We start from the raw sequence: 24,201 nt of genomic DNA, 5'->3' as shown, positions 1-24,201 counted from the left end.
TTGCCTGTAGGAAAGAGTTCTCAATTTTCCCTTATCAGCATGCACACGTGTGTACTGTGAATCAGCTACATACTTCTTGATTGTGCGATAATCAGGATGAAGTGTCTTGGCAATGTTGATTGTAGTCATGCCTTGACCTAAACACTCCACAATTTGTTGCTTCTCAGCAGCCGACACATCCTTTTCTTTCCCATTTTGGCAGAAAATGTAGGCTGCTTAATAATGTGGGACAGCCTTCTTAAGTAGTCTTGCATTTCCTTGGACACACCTGCCAAACTAATTAGCACAGGTGTCTGCAATTGCTTACAGTGATATAAAGAGCCCTGACACACATCACCATCAATGAGTTTAACTGACAAGCAAAAAAATTCTTACCTTATCACTCCTAAACACTTTTTGCATAATAATTTGGAGCACAGTGTACATGTGCTTTTCCACAAAACACCAGTGGTTCACGTAGTGAATCTTACAGTTCTAACTTGCCAACCGTGGTCTGTATGGAGTTGTTCAATAAAGGGCCCAAAATTAAGATAACATAGATAGGAGAGGTCTCTATGAATAGGAATTCCTAAGTATTTGATACCCTGTGAGGGCCAGGCAAAGGGAAAGTTGGACTGGATGGAATCCTGTATGGATTTTGGGAGGGAGACATCGAGGGCCTCAGACTTCGCTGCATTGATTTTAAAATTTGACCATGTAACAAAGTGATCTATTTCAGCCATAACAGCAGGGATGGATATATATGATTGAGTGATATATACTAGGACATCATCAGCAAATGCAGAGCACTTGTACTCGGTGCCTCCCTCCTCAATCCACCTAATATTGGGGTTATGGCGAATTGATGAGAGCAGGTGCTCCGTCACTAGGATGTATAAGAGAGGGGACAGAGGACATCCCTGCCTTGTCTCATTGGTGATTATGAAAGGTGATGAAAATGTTCCATTTATCTTCAGCCTAGGTGACGTATTGCGATACAGGGCCGTGATTTTGCCTATAAAAGGGTCCCCTAGACCCCTACCCCAAGCTTTTTAAGAGAATAATATATGGCGTGCCAAGAGACTCTCTGGAATGCTTTCTCAGCATCCAGCGAGAGTATCTAATTACAAATTTTCAACTGCATCTAGCCCAGGAAATACGTTGTGCCTAGTAGCAGTGTCTGCTCTGCTAGTCAGCGGATTATCCCAGCTGTTAAGCAAGCTACACCACCTGTAGTTTGGACACTTAATTTTTTCAAAGGAAATGGTTCGGTCCCCCGGGACACTCAGTGAAGAGCATCAGGGAGGCACCCCAAGGCACAGGGGCTGGGACTGGCGGTAGGACGCCTTGCGGTGGACCGCCAAGCTCGATCCTTATAAAAGCTTTTTAACTGCAGCAGCTTTAGTGGACGCTACTGGAGCTGGAATTACCGCGGCTGCTGGCATGAGACTTGCCCTCCAATAGATCCTTGTAAAAGGATTTAAAGCGTACTCATTCAAATTAGAGAGACAATTTAAATTAAAAAGCTTAGACCTGCCTCCACCGCAGGGGGGCTCGCTCGACCCACCAGCGAACAGGCACCAGTATTGGGAGAGGGGGGCTGGCCGTCAGGGTCCACTGCGGCTCTGGCACAAACCCGGCGACACGGAGGTTGCACGGGCAGGAACGGACTGGCCGTGTCGGCTTCGCACTTTTTTGGTTTTAGAAGGGCATGACATGCCAATATCTGTGTCTGCCCCTCCTTTTACTCCTCCACCTCTTTTCTTTTCGCATGACTATATGTACTTGTCACTTTTCCATGTGTTAGTTGTGTCTTCTGAGCAGTTTGTCAGCTTTTGCACACCTTTGAATTGTTTTCTATGTGTTTTCTATGTGTTTCTATGTGTTTTTGTTTGCTGCCATTGGTTTTAACGGTGTTCGAAGGTGTTCGACGAACAGTTCAACGAACAGTTCGGCGAACATACGGGTGCTCGACGAACCAAACCGAACTCGAACACTACGGGGGTGGCTCAACACTAATAGTAACAAAAATGGACACGTTTGATATCTCCAGCTACTGAACTGGAGAATTATGTTGCGGGGCCATTTGTACAACACCATGAATGCTAAACCCAAAAAATGATGGTGGAATTACGTGGGTGGGAGTTTGCAATTTTACCCCACTTGGAATTTTTTTCCTGCTTTTCATTCATTTTACAATATGAAGTATTGGTGTCGTTCAAACTTACAACTCGACCTGCAAAAAACAAACCCTCATTTGGTTATGTGGACAAAAAAATAAAAGAAGTTATAAATATCGGAACAAAACTCCGATCCTTAAGGGGTTGATTTTAATTCATTTTTCTCTCCATCTTTTCCATTGTGTAAGTCGGCGTATATCGGACTGCACTCGGATGACATTCCAGTGCAGTCTGATGTTTTGCACGCACCCATAGACATGTATGGGTGTGCACCGTCCGATATACGACTGGCTGCATGTAGCAGTTTTTTTCTCATGCTGATTCAGCATGATAAAAAAATGCTAGTTTGCACTGCTCCATATTACAACATTGGAGCTAGCTGAAACATCAGATAGCACTCGTCCGAGTTATAAGCTGGCTACTCACCAGTGTGATTGAACACTAATTATAAATGCTATTTTTATTAAAATCATTTTTTAGTTTTACTTTGTAGAAATGATTAGTAATTCCATGTATATCCCAATAATGCAAAGCATTGTATAAACATATAGGCATATCCAGTCTGTGGTCCAGAACTGCACTATGAGGTAAGCAGTGAGGTAGTGACATCAGGACACATCATGGAACACGGAACATGGAATGTGAGGTAATGACATTGTGACATAATAATTGCCTCGGCTGTTAGAGGGGGTTCTGTAGTGTTGATCGGTGCATTCACGTAGGAGAGATATCTCTAGTGAGTACCCCTTTTAACTTCGTTGGTTTTTGACAAAGACCAGAAATATTTTTTGAGCATTTGTGCTGAAGAATTCTTCGGCTCGGAGTTCTCCAGCATCTTCAAGGCCAAGACATTTTCAACATCTTGGCCAGATAAGAAGAACATGGCTTCACAGGACAATTCTAATACTCCCCATGTCCCAGAAGAGCCTTTACCAAATGGCATTGTAAGGCCATCTACATCAGGTAAAATGGGGAAAGACATAAAAAGCCACTAATATATCCATATACAGGTCTCTAAAATATGTATTCCTTATAGGGGGATAATATTCTACAGGAGAAAGTCCTTATATGTGTGTTGTTTGTCTTTTTCACACAGGAACATTGCAGCATAGCAGGGCAGATTCCCCTATCGCCCACAGGACAAGGGGCAGGTTTGCCCGCCAAAGGAGGATGGAGATAGCTCCTGTAAATTCTAGGAGGCAGCGACGAAGAAGACCACCACCACCACCAGAAAGGTCTGAAGACAGGAACCCATTCCCCATTAACACTCAGCTTGAAGTGGTGAATTCAACCATGCTGTTACTCCCTACCTCCTTAAGATCGGCCCAGGACCCACTTGAAACCTGCACCATCTGTCTGGATGACATTGCAACTGGGGATGAAGTCAGCTACATGGAGTGCTCCCACTTTTTCCATCGTACCTGTATTGGAAGATGGCTAATGGACAACAACACCTGTCCTCTCTGCAGGCACATAAACAGCCAACCAGAGTTTCTGGCCCGTGCATATCTGGAGAACTATGGGGAGATTTGGCTAATAACCAGTGACCCCAATATGCAATACCACCCACCAGTTACAATATTTGCACTTGGCACATGGAGAAGCCTTGTGTACCTCTAATGGAATTCATTGCCAGCAGTGATCCCCTCAATGATCAACTGCTCACACAGAAAAGAAGCAGCGAGTCAACTGGGTGAAGCCTTTTCTGTGGCAATATTTCACTGGACAGCATTGCCAGTGCAAGGAACCATCTATACACCCTTTTTAGATATTATGATGTTTAGATATATATTATATATTATACTATAATTGTTTTTTCTATATATTTTTTATAAGTGTTTTACTGTTTAGGAATAAATAAAAATTGAAGCAAAAAAAATGTTGTTCCTTTAATTATGGTACATATTGTATAAAGTGACAGGGAGTGAGGGTTCTGTGCCCTCTGTTCCACCAACTTAAAGCCTCACAATCTTCCCCTATACCTTGTAGTTCAGGGTTCTCCATCCTGTGGCTTCGGAGCCACATGTGGCTCACGGCTGTCTGAAAACTTTGTGCATGTCTCCAGATAGTGACTTTTGTGAGCCCTGCACAGAATAGCAGTTGTGGATGCTCATATACTTCCAGGAGGTGGGATGGAGAGTAGTGATGAGCGAGCATGCTCGTTACTCGAGATTTACGAGCATGCTCGGGTGAACACCGAGTATCTTCAGCGTGCTCGGGTGTTATGTTCCAGTCTCCCTGTGTGCATGATTTGCAACTGTTTGACAGCTTTAATACATGTGAGGAATGTATGTTTCTTAGGCATTCCTCACATGGCAGCTCCTGGACAAGCGGTGGACACCGCGTTCTATGCCTTGCCTCCTGCACCACTTTCCTCATGGGGTGTTCCCCTCTTTGATTGGGACACTGCGTCCATATTAACTCTCCTCTACCTACACAGTCTGCACATGCTGATGAAGGTCTCGCTGACCGAAACGTCTGTTTTCTCACCTGTGCTGCACTGAAATGAAAAAAAAAAATATTTAAATTACTCATTTGGAGTGCCAAGTCTTGTTTACTAGTACAAAGTAAGTTCCTGGAGACTTCTCTCTAACCTGCTCCCTTGGACTGGCAGGTCCCTCACAATGTGTGTGTATGGAGAGAGGCCTGTCAGTCTAGGGCAGCAGGGCAGGGAGAAGCTGCGGTGGACCGACCTCGTATAAGTTATCCAAGACACATGATCCCTCTCCAGATTTTCCCTCAAATATGTTTTCCCAGAAGAGTAGCAGCATTTCAGAGTAAAACATACGACTGTAATAACGCAGCCATTTTCTGATTAATACAGCCCCTGGTTTAGACAGCATGGATTTCCTGACAGGTTTGATGTAAATACATGGGTCCATGAATTGTCCCAGATGTTGTCTTAGCTCCCAAGAGTTATCTAGCTGATTAATTAGATATTAGGTCTTTGTGGTCAGTATTGGAACCTCCAGGCATATTAAAAAATAAATAATTTCCCATACAAAAAAAAGGGCCAATAATGTGACTGAGGCAAAAAAAAAGTGTATAATTACATAGACACCCCCTTTATGGAAGGTATGGAAGGCTTGGAACAGTTTATCTTTTGAAGACTCTTCCTGGTGGGAGGACTCAGGAGTGACTAATATTAGAGACCTACTGATCTTCAGTGTTTTCTGCTCTTTTATCACTTTCTAATAGAACATACTTTTTCAGATATCAACCAGTTATTTATTATTATTTATTTCTTTTTAGAGCACAATGGAATCAATGGTGCTCTAAAAATAAATAAACAGGCGGGTTCCCAGCGGCTTCTACCCACCCTCTGACAATGACTGACAAGCCACCGCCTGCATGCGAGTATCGGCAGAGGCTTGCCAGTCACTGTCAGTGCGGCGGCATATTTTGGCGCTACAGTATAGAAATAAAATGATTATTATTATTTTATTATTCTAGCTTCCTAAGTGATTTTGTTCACATTTTTATCTGTGTGTCATACAAATTTGGTCAAAGTTTCATAATTATTTCTCCAATGAGAAAAATAAAAAGTCTACCTTTTTCTACCTAGAGTCCATGAAAAACAGTCTGGACTCGGATGGCATGCCAGAGCTATCTGATATTTTTTCAGACTCATAGAATTGCAATGCCAGTTTGATGATTTTAATCCAACACTCGGATCAATATCGTACATGTCTCTGAGATTTTGTGTTGACTACTTGGTCTGCAAAAAAAATTAAATATGTGAACAGCACCATAGACTTTACTAGTGCTCTCTATGAAAAACATGGCTCGAATGTGTGTCACCCTGGCCTGGATGCCACAAATGTATAATAAAGCTGTGTCTGAGAGCAAGGGGGAGGTTCTCTGGTCAGGGACCATTAGCATGCAGCACCTCCTGTCCCAGGCGAGTAGGGGGAGCAGGCTGCCCCTATAAAAGCTGGAACTGGGGGCAGGGTTAGAGAGTTCTGGACGACCTGTCTCTGGAGTGATAAGTGTCCCAGAGAAGGGAGAGCCAGTTCAGCTGAGGCTGAGGAGGACGAGTGGCAGTAGAGGAGCCACAAGCCAGGGACGGAAGGCGAGGGAAGCCTGTCCTGGCTGAGAGAGAAACTGAACTAGCGGACTTTGGTGTCCGAGGCTGTGAGGATTCCAAGTCCTACAACAAATAACCAGTCTGCACGGGATTGTATGTCCCTTGGCCTAAGAAGCCCGGAGGTTCCGCCACAGCAGAAGGGACCAGCAAAGCAGCACCAGGCCAAGAATAGAAAGGAACCCAAGTTGCAAGCCATACGGGCGAGAAGACACGCCGAGCTCAGGAACGTGGGCTGTTACACCACCAGGAGGGAAATAGCCAGAAAGAGCGCAGAGAATACGGTAGGCCTTCACCCTCACCCTGATCAGGGGCAGCTTCCCACTTGTTCTCAGACATCCAGGACTCCTCCTAGCCTGGACTGTTTTTGGGTCGTCTCACCTGTTCTAATAAAGACCCTGAACTGTTTAAGAGGCCTCCGTCTCCTGGCTATTGCGATCGGAATCATCCCCTCCATCATCCATCTATATACTGCCCTGGGGCCACACTACTCCCATGGGGAGTTATACTACTTAGTGCTGCACACCTACATCTGCCCCAGCGGTCTGCACTGCAGCGGCGGTTAACCCTGACCGCAATCCACGGGTGGCGCAGTCGGACATTTAAAACCCTACAAATAGACTGCCACAACGATTGGTCTGACCACCCTGAGCCACGGACCAGGTTGCCACTACTACCCCCATTATTGCCCTGTTGCCTGGCTCCGAGTGCCCCACGGCCCAGGGGGCGAGTCAGCTTTGGCGTAGTCGGCAGGATTGTGACCAACCCGCCACGGGTATTGCGTGCCTGAAAAAGACTCTACACGTACCTTAAAAAGAGGTTTATTGCCATCCGGAGCCGTTTCCCACCATTTTCAGCCGTCTCCCGCCATCTTCAGCAGTTTCCCGCCATCGGACGCCATCTGCAGGACTCCACGCGGGAAGAAGAGGGGCATGGACGTCCAAACCGCGAGAGACCTGAAGCTCCGCCCTACGCACCGACGCTGCGCAAGGTCCTGGAAGGGAGAGAGAGTGACGCTGACGTCACCACGATGCGACGCAAGGTCCTCGTCCGGAGCAGCACCAGCGGAGCCGCTGCCTACAGAAGAGAATCGTTGGAAGGAAGGCCACGCTTAACTAGGGGGGAGGAAGATGATGGACGCGGAGGGGCCTTCTACCACCAGCGTGGCTGCAGCAGCGGTGATGCCGTTCTCCATGCTCTACATCCCCGGAGCAGCCTGGCTGCCCCAATACTCAGGGGAATCCCATACGTTAACTGACTTTAAGGAAAGACTGCACAGTTTATTTAAAGTTTATCCCCTGACAGAAGAACAGAAAGTGAGCATTTTGACTGGGCAGCTAACCGATGCCGCCCAGCGGGAAGTGAAATCATGGTCAGATGAGGAGAAAAGGACTGTAAAGGACATTCTGACCCGGCTGCGGAGTACCTTTGATACCCGTACCTCAGCAGAAATTAAAATGCGGTTCTATGGCTGTAAGCAGCGAGCCCAGGATAGTATCAGAGACTATGCCTTGAACCTGCAAGAAGCCCTGAAAGCTATCAAACAAGCTGACCCTGGTAGCGTGCAGGACACCGATAAGCTGTTAACTGACCAGTTCATAGAAGGTCTGCTGTCCAGCGCCCACAGGACCCAGCTGCGCCTCATGGCCCTACAGAACCCCGATTTGACTTTTGCGCAGTTCAAGGATAGGGCCATCCGGGTGCTCCGAGAACCCCCACCAAGTGGCGCTGTAACTTCCCGGCGCCCTGCCATTACTTACCACCAGGGGGCGGCGCCCTACCCTGCAGACCTTGTGGGGGCTGATGCACAGGTCTCAAGCCCATCCCCGCCTGCAGACCTGCACCATCAAGTCCAGGAACTAACCAGAAGTGTTGCTGCATTGACCAGGACCGTACAGTCGTTACAGGTGGACCCGTCAGGACCCATCAAGCTGGCTTCCAGTCCGGAGGATGTCCCGTGACGTCGACAGAGGAGGATCCCGCCGTTCAGAGGGAGGCCCGCCGACCGCTACACTGAGGATGGACAGCCGATTTGCCGCCGTTGCAGTCAGCCAGGACACCTAGCAAGGTACTGTACTTTAAATGGGCCCGACCTGGGGCAGAGGGCCAACCCCCAGGCATAAGGTCATCAGGCCCGTCTAATTGGTGTGATAAGTACGTGGGGGGACGCCCGGTCTTACCAGTAGTGCTGGACGGTATCCCCATGAGTGCACTGCTGGACACAGGGTCTCAAGTGACTACCATCCCCTATGTACTTTTCAAGCGGTACTGGAATGACGCGGATATAACCCGTTATCCAGACGATGACTTAAGCATCATCGCCAGCAATGGCCAACCTGTGCCGCAAGTGGGGTTCAGAGAGATGACCATCAAGATTGGTAAGGTTGAACTGCCAGCACAGGGAGTGATCATTGTGGACATTGATCGCCGTGAGAGTCACCCTAAAATAACTGTGGGTACTAACGTGAATGAAAACTGTCTTTCAGAAGTAATTATGATTTTGCAGCAGGTGGCGATTAGTGTTGAGCCACCCCCGTAGTGTTCGAGTTCGGTTCGGTTCGTCGAACACCCGTGTGTTCGCCGAACTGTTCGTTGAACTGTTCGTCGAACACCTTCGAACACCATTAAAACCAATGGCAGGCAAACAAAAACACATAGAAACACATAGAAAACACATAGAAAACAATTCAAAGGTGTGCAAAAGCTGACAAACTGCTCAGAAGACACAACTAACACATGGAAAAGTGACAAGTACATATAGTCATGCGAAAAGAAAAGAGGTGGAGGAGTAAAAGGAGGGGGAGACACAGATATAGGCATGTCATGCCCTTCTAAAATCCAAAAAGTGAGAAGCCGACACGTTCAGTCCGCTCCTGCCCGTGCCACCTCCGTGTCGCCGGGTTTGTGCCAGAGCCGCGGTGAACCCTGACGGCCAGCCCCCCTCTCCCAATACTGGTGCCTGTTCGCTGGTGGGTCGAGCGAGCCCCCCTGTGGTGGAGGCAGCTCTAAACTTTTTCATTTAAATTGTCTCTCTAATTTGAATGAATACACTTTAAATCCATTTACAAGGATCTATTGGAGGGCAAGTCTCATGCCAGCAGCCGCGTAATTCCAGCTCCAGTAGCATCCACTAAAGCTGCTGCAGTTAAAAAGCTTTTATAAGGATCGAGCTCGGCTGTCCACCGCAAGGCATCCTACTGCCAGTCCCAGCCCCTATGCCTTGGGGTGCCTCCGGATGCTCTTCACTGAGTATCCCGTGGTCCCGAAGCATTTCCTTTGAAAAAATTAAGTGTCCAAACTACAGGTGGTGTAGCTTGCTTAACAGCCGGGATAATCCGCTGACTAGCAGACACTGCTACTAGGCACAAAGTATTTCCTGGGCTAGATGCAGTTAAAAATTTGTAATTAGATACTCTCGTTGGATGCTGAGAAAGCATTCCATAGAGTCTCCTGGCACGCCATATATGATTCTCTTAAAAAGCTTGGGGTAGGGGTCTAGGGGACCCTTTTATAGCCAAAATCACGGCACTGTATCACAATACATCACCTAGGCTGAAGATAAATGGAACTGTAGCACCCTGAGGGCTCGGTTGCTACAGAGGTATTGCACCTCACCCAGAGGTGTGATATCTCACTCTCAGGTAAGGATGGAGTGTGGATCAGGACCCGACACCTGCATGCATTACACCACATTGTCGTGGGGCAGGGCGACCAATATGCCCCTGAGATGGGCACGACAGTCCCTGTCCCTGGCTGGAGTGGGGGGAGGGAACACTGAGGAAGGGGAACCCTGTAATGCAGGAGCAGGGAGGAAGCAGTTCCTGGGTGCATTGAGAAGGGAGTATAAAAGGTGGGCACCATCTTAGTTCAGTGCAGAGAAGTCTGAGCAGAAGTGGCAGGGAGCAGGGGCTCTGCATGAGCGCTGCTCCGGAGGCGGGCCTAGTAACAGAGGCCCAGGCCTGGAAGAGGGAGAAGGAAAGAAGAGGAGCGGAGAAGGCTCCAGGAACGAGGAACGAAGGGATCCCAGGGGTGCGGACAGGCGAGTCGCCACCGGACGCCTGAATCCACCTGCGTGGAGGGGTCAGGCCAAAGGGGGAGACCGGTCCCCGAAACTAGTGGAGGCAGGAAACGACCCTCAGCTAGAAACCGGAGGCTGTGACATTTTATGTGGCGCAGCCCCTCGCTACACCCGCTAGGAGGGCAGCACATAGAGTCAGGGAAACTGGCGCCAAGTTTACCAAGAGGAGGCCCGAGGCAGCCGGACAGAAGGGTTGGTAAGAAAGGCCAGACAAAGGACACACAAAGGAGGTCCTGTGAAGTGCTCCAAAGTTATCTGGGAGTTGTCTGAGCCCCTCACCTGGTGAGCACAGTACGACGTGGGCAGCCGTTACCTGCAGACGTGGTCTGGATAATAAGAACTGTGAGTAAAGGCCCTGGACTGCATCACTGACTCCATGTCGTTACTGCTGCTGCCCTGCACCATCACCCCCATCCTCCGCATACACTGCCCTGAGGCTATACTCCTCCCGTGGGGAGTTATGCTACGCTCTGCTGCACCCAAAACACCAGCCTCAGCGGTCTGCCCTGCAGCGGCGGTTCACTCTGACCGCAATCCACGGGTGGCGTAGTCGGACATTTAAACATCAAAACCACATAAATAGTTCCGCCACTGGTTTGACCACCCTGAGCCACGGAACTGGGTCGCCGCCACGAAGACTACAACCACCAGCATCCACCAAAAAGGGTCCGGCTCCGGGTGTCCCAAGGCCCAGGGGGTGCATCAGAACATTTTCATCACCTTTCACAATCACCAATGTGACAAGGCAGGGATGTCCTCTGTCCCCTCTCTTATACATCCTAGTGACGGAGCACCTGCTCTCATCAATTCGCCATAACCCCAATATTAGGTGGATTGAGGTGGGAGGCACCGAGTACAAGTGCTCTCTATTTGCTGATGATGTCCTAGTATATATCACTCAATCACATATATCCATCCATGCTGTTATGGCTGAAATAGATCACTTTGTTACATGGTCAAATTTTAAAATCAATGCAGCGAAGTCTGAGGCCCTCGATGTCTCCCTCCCCAAATCCATACAGGATTCCATCCAGTCCAACTTTCCCTTTGCCTGGCCCTCACAGGGTATCAAATACTTAGGAATTCCTATTCATAGAGACCTCTCCCATCTATGTTATCTTAATTTTGGGCCCTTTATTGAACAACTCCATACAGACCACGGTTGGCAAGTTAGAACTGTAAGATTCACTACGTGAACCACTGGTGTTTTGCGGAAAAGCACATGTACACTGTGTTCCAAATTATTATGCAAAAAGTGTTTAGGAGTGATAAGGGAAGAATTTGTTTGTTTGTCAGTTAAACTCTTTGATGGTGATGTGTGTCAGGGCTCTTTATATCACTGTAAGCAATTGCAGACACCTGTGCTAATTAGTTTGGCAGGTGTGTCCAATGAAAGGGAAGACTACTTAAGAAGGCTGTCTCACATTATTAAGCAGCCTACATTTTCTGCCAAAATGGGAAAGAAAAAGGATGTGTCGGCTGCTGAGAAGCAACAAATTGTGGAGTGTTTAGGTCAAGGCATGACTACAATCAACATTGTGCGATGATCAGGATGAAGTGTCTTGGCAATCAAGAAGTATGTAGCTGATTCACAGTACACATGTGTGCGTGCTGATAAGGGCAAATTGAGGACTCTTTCCTACAGGCAATTACGTCAGGTTAAAAGAGCAGCGGCAAAAAAGCCTTGTCATAGCAGCAGACAAGTTTTTGAAGCTGCTGGTGCCTCCAACGTCCCCCGAACAACAAGATGCAGGGTCCTTCAGAGGTTTGCAGCTGTGCATACGCCATCCTGTCGACCTCCTCTATCCACTTCACACAAGCAGAAACGGCTCCAGTGGGCCAAACATTACATGAAGACTGATTTCAAAACTGTTTTGTTCACGGATGAGTGCCGTGAAGCGCTCGATGGTCCAGATGGATGGAGTGGAGGATGGCTGGTTGATGGACACCCCACGCAAACACGGCTACAGCGCCAACAAGGAGGAGGTGGAGTAATGTTTTGGGCTGGAATCATGGGGAGAGAGATTGTCGGCCCCTTTAGGATCCCTAAAGGCGCTAAAGATGAACTCCATAATGTATGTGGATTTTCTCAAACAGCACTTCCTGCCATGGTTCAAGAAGAAGAACCGTGTATTTCACAGCAAGATCATTTTTTTGCATGATAATGCACCATCTCATGCTGCACATAACACATCTGCATCTCTGGCTGATATGGGTATAAAAGGGGACAAACTTATGGTGTGACCCCCATGCTCCCCTGACCTCTACCCCATTCAGAACCTCTGGAGCATCATCAAAAGGAGTGTCTATGATGGCGGGAGGCAGTTCACATCTAAGCAACAGCTCTGGGAGGGTATTCTGTCCTCATGCAAAACAATTGAAGCAGAAACCATCCAAAACCTGACAAATTCAATGGACGAGAGAGTTCAAAAGCTCCTTTCGAACAAGGGGTCCTATGTGAAAATGTAACATCACCTAGAATAAAGTTTTGAGTTGAAAACTGTTTGATTTCAGTTTCTAATAACCAGCTAATGCTTATAATTGCAAAAATGACCATTTTTTTGGTCTTTATTAAATTGAAAAGGTTGATCGAAAAGTTTGGGGGATCTAAGAGTGTGGCAACCCAGTAGTCATGATTACTTCGAATTCTGACAATATGAGGGTCATGTTGCAGGTAGTGCAGCAAGAAGGCACTTATGTGTGTTGCGCATCTCGGACCCCCAAAATTATTTTCCGGGCTAGATGCAGCTAAAAATTATTAAATCTGGTGGCGCTTAGTATAGATGGCCTAATAAGATCAGTGTTGCACACTGCTACAAAGCCTAAATTATTTTCCAGTCAAGATACAGATAAACATGATTAGTAATTTTAAATCTGGTGGAGCTTATTATAGATGGCCTAATAGAATCAGTGCTGCACACTGCTACAAAGCCCAAATTATTTTCCAGCCAAGATACAGATAAACATGATTAGTAATTTGAAAGCTTAAAACGGTTGGTAGGGTGATTTTAACCAATCATCAAGATTTTACTCTCCCCAGGATGACACAGGGGTAGAAAAGTCGTTTCGGATCCATGATTTGTTCATCTTTATGAACGTGAGTCTGTCTACATTATCAGTGGAGAGCCGCGTGCGCTTATCTGTCAGCACACCACCAGCAGCACTGAACACACGTTCAGACAGAACGCTGGCTGCGGGGCATGACAAGATCTCCAAGGCGTAAGTGGCTAGCTCTGGCCATTTATCCAGATTGGAAGCCCAAAAAGAGCAAGGGTCCAGTGACACAGTCATGGCTTCAATGTTTACTTGGAGATACTCCTGTACCATCGTCTCTAGGCGTTGACTATGTGTCAGACTTCTTGTCTCCTGTGGCCTTGCAAAGGATGGGCTAAAAAAGTGGTGAAATGATTCCGCGAAATTGATGTTACCAGCAGATACTGTGGTTCTGTTACGGTTTGAGTGCTGAACACTTGACGGTCCCACGGTTGGCAAGTTGGAACTGTGAGATTCACTACGTGCACCACTGGTGTTTTGTGGAAAAGCACATGTAAGATTCTGCAACAGACTCTGCTGATACTCCTGCATGCGTGCATCCCTTTCTATGGCAGGAATAATTTCTGCAAATTTACTTTTGTACTGGGGATCTAACAGTGTGGCAACCCAGTAGTCAGGATTATTTCTAATTCTCACAATTCGAGGATCATGTTGCAGGTAGTGCAGCAAGAAGGCACTCATGTGTGTTGCGCATCCAGGAGCACCAAGTCCCTGTTGTGTTGATGGCGAGGTAACAATCATGCTTCCTTCCTCTGTCCTCTCCCCCCAACCTCGCACAACAGAAATGTGATCAAGGTCTCCCTCATCTGATGAGTCTTCCATCAGTTCGTCCTCCACTTCTTCCTGGGCTCCTGCACCTTCCTCACTAGTTTGGCTGCTACCATGCGCCCTGGTAAAACCATCTCCCCCACCCTCACATGCCTGCCGCCTTGGTGCTGCCGACCATCTGGACCTTGCAGATGTTAGCCCTTCCGCATACAACTCCTCCTCCTCTACTTCCTCCACCTCCTCTTGTGCCACCACCTGACTCCGAATTCTGCTTAACATGTGCTCCAGCATGTAAATCACCGGAATAGTCATGCTGATAATGGCATCGTCAGCACTAAACATCTTCGTCGCCATTTCAAAACTGTGCAGAAGGGTGCATAGGTCCCTGATCTGAGACCACTCCTCCAGCGTGATTTGCCCCACCTCTGGATCTCGTTGGCCCAGGCTATACGTCAGAACGTATTGCACCAGGGCTTGTCGGTGCTGCCACAGTCGCTGCAACATGTGCAGAGTTGAATTCCACCGGGTAGGCACATCGCATTTTAGCCGGTGAAGTGGCAGGCCCAACGACTTCTGTAGAGATGTAAGTCGCTGAGCTGCGGGATGCGAACGGCGGAAGTGAGCACACAGCGACCGTGCCCTCTGCAGAAGGCCATCTAGTCTGGGATAGTGGGCTAAAAATTGCTGGACAACCAGGTTCAACACGTGAGCCATACAAGGCACGTGTGTGACATTGCCCCGGCGAAGGGCCGCACCCAGGTTTGCAGCATTGTCGCACACGGCCTTCCCTGGTTTCAGGTCCATTGGAGACAACCATTCATGAAATTGGTTCTCTAGAGCTGACCACAACTCCTCAGCTGTGTGACTCACATTTCCCAGACATTTCAAAGTAAAAACCACCTGATGACGTTGAGCCCTACTGCCAGCAAGACATGGACAGCAGCCCCTTGTCCTGCTGTCACCATAGTTACCCAGTGCCCAGTCAGCGACATGTAACGCCCCTGTCCATGCCTACTCGTCCAAGTGTCTGTGGTGAAATGCACCCTGTCACACACAGAGTTTCTCAAAGAAGCGGTGATGTTGTGTGCGACATGCTGGTGGAGCGCAGGCACACCTTTCTTTGAGAAGTAGTGCCGACTGGGCATCTGGTACTGGGGCACTGCGACGGACATAAGGTCTCGAAAATCCTCTGTGTCCACCAGGCGGAAAGGCAGCATTTCTGTAGCCAAGAGCTTGCAGATGGTGAAATTCAACCTCTTAGCTTTCTCATGGCTAGGAGGAAATGCTCTTTTACTTGTCCACATCTGAGGGACCGAGGGCTGGCTATTGTGCTTAGACGGGGTTGATAAGGGTGTCCCCGGCAAACTGCCGGTCTGTGAGGAAGATGCAGGCGGACATGTTAGGTTGCCTTGATCCAAAGGTTGTGCTATCGATGTCGGACAGCGCTCAACACCAGCTGGTGTTACCACCTCCAAAGAAAATGATGACCTGCCAATCACGCTGGCTGTTGCGGGTAAAGAGGTAGCAGGTCTGCGCCCCAAAACAGGTGTGAACGCTGTCCCCCCAGTCACAGAGGATGAAGAGGCCGCGGATGCACAAGATATGGCAGACGGTGGTTGGCCCGGCCGGCTAGGCCGCATTGTAGCACACTGAGCTTCCCACTGCAACTTATGCTTCATGTCCATGTGCCGGTTCATGCATGAAGTACTCAAACTATGTATTTTTTGGCCTCTACTTAGCTTTTGCTGACAAATGTTACAGATAACACGAGTTGGGTCATCTTTATCGATCTGAAAAAATGCCCAGGCTATGCAAGGCTTAGCACCCATGCGACCTGAAGAGCCACCACGACTTGTGGTGAGAGGCAGAGTTGTGTTTGAGGATGCAGTTGTTGACGTGCTTCCAGTACTACGTCTCTGTCCAGGAATGCGCAACCTGACCTCGTCGTCACTAGCATCTTCCTCCACCTCATCTGCTGACCTCATCTCTTGGCTGACTGTGGGTTGACAGTAAGTGGGATCTCCAACCTCATCATCATCACCCTGTGCGTTATCACACCCGTCGTCCTCAGAGCCAACCTGTTCCTGCCCTGACAAAAAACTAAAGTTGTCGCTCCAATCAGGTATTTGAGTCTCATCATCGTCTTCCTCATTGTCTCCACCAACAGGAGTTACAGTTTGGGAATGAGGGTCTACATTATGGTCAGAACCTTCTGCGTCTGGTCCTGGATCCGACTCATAAAGATTCTGGGCATCAGTGCAGATCATTTCCTCGTCTGGATTCACAGAAGCGCTGGAGTCGACCTCTGATTCCCAGGCTATAGTATGAGAAAACAGCTCTGCAGACTCAATCATCTGTTCTACCTCATACTCAGACGGGCAGCTGGAGATTTGGGAGCTGTGAGGAAGCAAGTGCGATTGGGGTGACACCTTTGAGGACTGGAGTATTTGTGATGTTGAAGTTGATGTGGAGGAGAGCCCACTTAAAGGAGCACTTGATATCCGTTGAAGCACCTGCTGTTTTTGTGCCTCATCTGGAATTTGTAGCGATTGCCGTGGCCGTAAGAAAGGGATCTTATCACATTGTCCGCTAAAAGAAGTAGACATTTTAGTTTGGCTGGAAGATGGTCTTTCTTCTGCAGATGTTACTGTTGCTTTAACACCTACCCCACAGACACAACCATTTTTCCCCTTCCCAACACGCCTATTCCCCTTTCCACCAGCAGCAGGCCTTTTTCCACTCATTTTGGTGGTTAACTAATTCACAACTCTGGAGTTGTTTGCACAAAAAAACAATGGATGGGAACCGAGCAGAGCTGAGTGGCCAAACTGTGGTATTAGGCTAAAACTATTGGCTGGGTTAGATGCAGAAAAAAATTATATTCAATTTGCAACCTGATGGAGGTCAGTATAGATGGACTAATAGAACAAGTCCAACACACAGCTAGAAGGCCAAATATTTTTTCAGAGCTAGATGCAGAAAAAAATGATATTCAGTTTGCAACCTGATGGAGGTCAGTATAGATGGACTAATAGAGAAAGTCCCACACACTGCTAGAAGGCCAAATATTTTTTCAGAGGTAGATGCAGATAAAAATTATTTTTAATTTGCAGCCTGATGGAGGTCAGTATAGATGGACTAATAGAGAAAGTCCCACACACTGCTAGAAGGCCAAATATTTTTTCAGAGCTAGATGCAGATAAAAATTATTTTTAATTTGCAACCTGATGGAGGTCAGCATAGATGGACTAATAGAGAAAGTCCCACACACTGCTAGAAGGCCAAATATTTTTTCAGAGCTAGATGCAGACAAAAAATTATTTTGAATTTGCAACCTGATGGAGGTCAGTATAGATGGACTAATAGAGAAAGTCCCACACACAGCTAGAAGCCCAAATATTTTTTCAGAGGTAGATGCAGAAAAAAATTATATTCAGTTTGCAACCTGATGGAGGTCTGTATAGATGGATTAATAGAACAAGTCCCACACACAGCTAGAAGCCCAATATTTTTTCAGAGGTAGATGCAGAAAAAAAATATATTCAGTTTGCAACCTGATGGAGGTCAGTATAGATGGATTAATAGGAAAAGTCCCACACACAGCTAGAAGCCCAATATTTTTTCAGAGGTAGATGCAGAAAAAAAATATATTCAGTTTGCAACCTGATGGAGGTCAGTATAGATGGACTAATAGAGAAAGTGCCACACACTGCTAGAAGGCCAAATATTTTTTCAGAGGTAGATGCAGATAAAAATTATTTTTAATTTGCAGCCTGATGGAGGTCAGTATAGATGGACTAATAGAGAAAGTCCCACACACTGCTAGAAGGCCAAATATTTTTTCAGAGCTAGATGCAGAAAAAAATTATATTCAGTTTGCAACCTGATGGAGGTCAGTATAGATGGACTAATAGAACAAGTCCCACACACAGCTAGAAGCCCAAATATTTTTTCAGAGGTAGATGCAGAAAAAAATTATATTCAGTTTGCAACCTGATGGAGGTCTGTATAGATGGATTAATAGAACAAGTCCAACACACAGCTAGAAGCCCAATATTTTTTCAGAGGTAGATGCAGAAAAAAAATATATTCAGTTTGCAACCTGATGGAGGTCAGTATAGATGGACTAATAGAGAAAGTCCCACACACTGCTAGAAGGCCAAATATTTTTTCAGAGGTAGATGCAGAAAAAAAATATATTCAGTTTGCAACCTGATGGAGGTCAGTATAGATGGACTAATAGAGAAAGTCCCACACACTGCTAGAAGGCCAAATATTTTTTCAGAGCTAGATGCAGAAAAAAATTATATTCAGTTTGCAACCTGATGGAGGTCAGTATAGATGGACTAATAGAACAAGTCCCACACACAGCTAGAAGCCCAAATATTTTTTCAGAGGTAGATGCAGAAAAAAATTATATTCAGTTTGCAACCTGATGGAGGTCTGTATAGATGGATTAATAGAACAAGTCCCACACACAGCTAGAAGCCCAATATTTTTTCAGAGGTAGATGCAGAAAAAAAATATATTCAGTTTGCAACCTGATGGAGGTCAGTATAGATGGACTAATAGAGAAAGTCCCACACACTGCTAGAAGGCCAAATATTTTTTCAGAGGTAGATGCAGATAAAAATTATTTTTAATTTGCAGCCTGATGGAGGTCAGTATAGATGGACTAATAGAGAAAGTCCCACACACTGCTAGAAGGCCAAATATTTTTTCAGAGCTAGATGCAGACAAAAAATTATTTTGAATTTGCAACCTGATGGAGGTCAGTATAGATGGACTAATAGAGAAAGTCCCACACACTGCTAGAAGGCCAAATATTTTTTCAGAGCTAGATGCAGACAAAAAATTATTTTTAATTTTCAACCTGATGGAGGTCAGTATAGATGGACTAATAGAGAAAGTCCCACACACTGCTAGAAGGCCAAATATTTTTTCAGAGCTAGATGCAGAAAAAAATTATATTCAGTTTGCAACCAGATGAAGGTCAGTATAGATGGACTAACAGAACAAGTCCCACACACTGCTAGAAGCCCAAATATTTTTTCAGAGCTAGATGCAGAAAAAAATTATATTCAATTTGCAACCTGATGAAGGTCAGTATAGATGGACTAATAGAATGATGCTATGCCCAAAAGATTTTACTTCACTAGGTGCAGTAAAAAAATTGGTATTCTATACACAGGTGGTATATCTTGCAACACAGATAGGCTACTCCACTGACTAACACACTCTGCAATAGGCCAAAAAGGATTAGCTTTGCTAGATTCAGCCAAATGCTGTGAAAAAAAACTTGCACAGCACTGGCACAGACCTGCCTGGCAAAAACTGATAGGAACTGATGTAACCTAGTCCTGAAAAGGACTGCAATTACAATTAGTCTTTACTCCCACAATCTATCTATTTAAGAGCACAGATCTGCCTGATAAAATTCATAGGAAATGCTGTAACCTAGTCCTTAAAAGGACTGCAATCACAACTATTCCCTACTCCCAAGCTATCTGTAGATTTGTGCGAAAATTGGCTTGAAATTAACAAGGTATAGCGCACACAGCAACAGCGGTGCCGTCTAACACGCAGCTGCAGCAGTGAGAAAATGGTGGCGACGGGGAAAATGGCTTGGTCTTATAGGGCAAGGACATGTGACATACACTGCCAATGACACATGCCCTTGCTTGTGTGAAAAAAATCACTTCGCTCCGTGTGTGCGCTGCTGATAGGCTGACAGATTGCACCTCCCCACTGTAAATGCGGGAAAGAGAAAAAAAAATGGAGATCTTCATTATTCCTGCAGAGATCCATCCCCTGCCCCTCCCCCCACCCCGCTGTACACTCAAACTGCGTATTAACATTAATTTTCATCATTACTGAGAAAAAATCCAGTTATGATTTTGGTGCACGAACAGTTATCGAACATAACCTCGAACAGCCGAATTTTTCTCAAATCGTTCGTGTTCACCGAACGGCTCGAACACCGCCCAAAACAGCTCGAATTTGAGATTGGCGAACAGTTCGAGTAGAACAACGCTCATCTCTAGTGGCGATGAATGCTAGTTCCAGCCAACAGAGAGTTCTCAACAAAGAGATAAAGGCTCTGATGAGACAGCAGCAGGTAGAACTGTCTGGTGGTGAGATCGGTAGCGTAAGAATGAGTGACCCATTCCCCATTTCCATGCCTCCCAAAAGTGAAATGATGATCTGGTGTCGGACTGCAATCGGGTTGAGAGGCAGAGACTACCAAGCCATGGTAGAACCCGTGTACTCAGACAGCAGGCCCACCATTTTGACAGCCCGGGGGGTGTTTGATGTCCGTCATGGGAGGGTGCCCGTTCGCATTCTCAACATTGGGGAGAAATTATTAAACAACATGTATGTAAGTACATGGATAAGAATGAAGTGATTAACCAGAGTCAGCATGGGTTTGTAACTAACAAGTCATGTCAGACTAACTTAATTTCCTTCTATGACAGAATCACTGACTGGGTGGATCAGGGAAATGCTGTAGATATAGTATATCTTGACTTCAACAAAGCATTTGACAAAGTATCTCACACCATCCTTATTGAAAAAATGACCAAGTATGCAATGGACCAGGCAACTGTTAGGTGGATTCATAACTGGCTTAGTGATCGGACTCAAAGGGTGGTTGTAAATGGCTTCACATCCAGCTGGATGAATGTCTCAAGTGGGGTACCACAGGGCTCCGTCCTGGGACCTGTATTGTTCAACATCTTTATCAATGATTTAGATGAAGAAATTGAGGGTAAACTGATTAAATTTGCTGATGACACAAAGCTAGGAGGGATAGCTAATACTAGAGAAGAGAGAGAGAGGATTCAAAAAGACCTAAATAAACTGGAGCAGTGGGCAGCAACCAACAGAATGGTTTTTAACAGGGAAAAATGCAAAGTACTACATCTGGGCAATAAAAATGAAAAAAGCATATACAGAATGGGAGGAATAGAGCTAAGCAACAGTACATGTGAAAAAGACTTAGGTATACTAATAGATCATAGACTGAACATGAGTCAACAGTGTGATGCAGCAGCAAAAAAGGCAAATACAATTCTGGGATGTATTAACAGAAGCATACAGTCTAGATCACGTGAAGTCATTATCGGTCTTTACTCCTCTTTGGTCAGACCTCATCTGGAATACTGTGTACAGTTTTGGGCACCACATTTTAAAAAAGACATAGACAAACTGGAGCAAGTTCAGAGAAGAGCGACCAGAATGGTGACTGGTCTGCAAACCATGTCCTATGAGGAACGGTTGCAGGATTTGGGAATGTTTAGCTTGCAAAAAAGAAGACTGAGAGGAGACTTAATAGCTGTCTACAAATATGTCAAGGGCTGTCACATTGTAGAAGGATCATCTTTATTCTCATTTGCACAAGGAAAGACTAGAAGCAATGGGATGAAACTAAATGGGAGGAGACACAGATTAGATATTAGAAAAAACTTTTTGACAGTTAGGGTGATTAATGAGTGGAACAGGCTGCCACGAGAGGTGGTGAGTTCCCCTTCAATGGACGTCTTCAAACAGAGGCTGGACAGACATCTGTCTGAGATGATCTAGTGAATCCTGCTTTGAGCAGGGGGTTGGACCAGATGACCCAGGAGGTCCCTTCCAACTCTACCATTCTATGATTCTATGATTCTATGAGAGGGAGGTACACTTACCCAGGTACGCTACGCTTGCCAAACTGTTTGCTGTTGAACACAAAGCTATCAGGGCCGTGGAACCTTTGCCTCCATCTCCACAGGCGGAGGGTAATGGCTCCCAGAAACAAAAGGAGGACTGGTGCCAGAAACTCCACGTGGGTGCTGACTCCACTCCCCTGCACCAAAAACAAGGAGTCTACCGGGTGGTACAGGAGTATGAGAGAATCTTTAGTAAGCACCCGCTAGACTTCGGCAGAGTAAGAGGGATAGAACACCACATCCCCACGGGGAGCCACCCACCAATAAAAGAGAGGCACAGACCTGTACCCCCTGCACATTATCAGAACGCAAAGGGCATGCTAAGAGAAATGAAAGAGGCTGGGGTCATTAGAGATAGCTGTAGCCCCTGGGCAGCCCCCTTGGTTCTGGTAAAAAAGAAAGACGGTACCATGAGAATGTGCGTAGACTATAGACAAATCAACCGTATCACCCATAAAGACGCGTATCCGTTACCTAGGATAGAGGAGTCCTTGGCCGCCCTAAAATCAGCTAACTTCTTCTCTACTTTGGACCTTACTAGGGGGTACTGGCAGGTTCCTGTGGCAGAGGCTGACAAGGAGAAGACCGCCTTCACCACCCCGATGGGACTGAGCGAGTTCAACTGTATGCCCTTCGGGCTCTGCAACGCACCAGGGACCTTCCAGAGGCTGATGGAATGCTGTTTAGGGCACCGAAACTTCGAGACGGTCCTACATTACCTGGACGACGTGATCGTCTATTCGAAGACCTACGAGGACCATCTAAAACACCTGGCAGAGGTGTCCGAAGCCCTGGCAGGCTATGGCCTGAAGGTGAAACCATCAAAGTGTCACCTGTTGAAACCGAAGGTCCAGTACCTAGGGCACGTGGTGAGTGCAGAAGGAGTAGCCCCCGACCCTGACAAGGTCACAGTAATCAAGAGCTGGCCAAGCCCCTCAAACATCAAGGAAGTGAGGCAGTTCCTCGGGTTGGTAGGCTACTACCGAAGGTTCATCCCCGGGTTCACTAAGATGGCAGCTCGAATGCAGGACCTCCTGATAGGTCAATCCAAATCCAGAAATCAAAAGCCACCCTTCAAGTGGGACAAGCCGGAAGAGGAGTCCTTCCGCCAGTTGAAGATGGCCCTCACGGGGGATGAGATCCTGGCCTACCCCGATTATGGCCAGCCTTTTATCCTCCACACAGACGCCAGTAATGTGGGGCTGGGAGCCGTACTGTCACAAAACCAACAGGGCAGAGAAAGGGTGATCGCGTATGCCAGCCGGAAGCTGAGGCCCACTGAAAGAAACCCGGAGAATTACAGCTCCTTCAAGCTAGAATTCTTGGCAGTGGTGTGGGCCGTCACAGAACGGTTTAAGCATTACCTGGCCTCCGCAAAGTTCATCGTGCACACGCACACCATCCGTTGACACACCTGGACAATGCAAGACTAGGTGCCTTAGAGCAGCGGTGGATGGCGCGAATCTCGAATAATGACTTCACGATCAAGTACCGGGCAGGCAGAACCAATGCCAACGCTGACGCCCTATCAAGAATGCCTCACTTACCTGACGGAGATGAAGACCCAGAAGAGCTGGAGGAGGTAGAACTCCCTGCGATTCACCGGTATGGAGCCACTCAATACTTCCACCGCGTGACGGAGGAAGACTTAACAACCATCATGATCAATCCCCTACCTCACCACAGCTGGGCCGAGACCCAAGATAGTGACCCTGCAATCCGCATGATGAAAGACCTGCTGACCCGGGAAGACGCCCGTCTAGATCCGGATGCTCCAGAGGAAGCCAAGCAGCTATGGAAAGAGAAGAGCAGGCTGTTCCTCTATGAAGGTAAGCTGTGAAGGAGACTCGTCAACCACCGGACGCACAAGCTGACCTGGCAAGTTGTGGTCCCAAGGCGAGATGCAGCTATGGTCCTGGAGGCTTACCATGACAGAGCGGGGCACTTCGGCTGGAAGAAACTGGAGTTCCTGCTAAGAGGACGGTTCTTCTGGATCGGCATGAGAGGGGCTGTAGAGAAGTGGTGCAGAGACTGTGGCCCTTGTAATCTAAGGAGGAAGGACCGCACTAGCCAACAGACACCCTTGAGGCCCATCGTCACCAAGCAGCCTCTTGAGCTGGTAGCTCTGGACCACGTCAAATTGGCTCCAAGCCGGTCGGGATACGTTTATGCCCTGACAATCGTGGACCACTATTCCCGATTTCTAGTGGTGGTCCCTGTAAAAGACTTGACAGCTCAAACGGCGGCCAGAGCCTTCCAGCAATACTTCTGCCGCCCACACGGGTATCCGGAACAGGTCCTGACAGACCAGGGTCCAGCGTTCGAGGCTGAAATCTTCCAAGAGTTCTG

This window comes from Phyllobates terribilis, unplaced genomic scaffold (genome assembly GCF_046119375.1).
Source record: "Phyllobates terribilis strain yellow unplaced genomic scaffold, ASM4611937v1 Scaffold_9__5_contigs__length_417890890, whole genome shotgun sequence".
NCBI classification, from domain to species: Eukaryota; Metazoa; Chordata; class Amphibia; order Anura; family Dendrobatidae; genus Phyllobates; species Phyllobates terribilis.
This window is presented reverse-complemented; position numbering follows the sequence as displayed.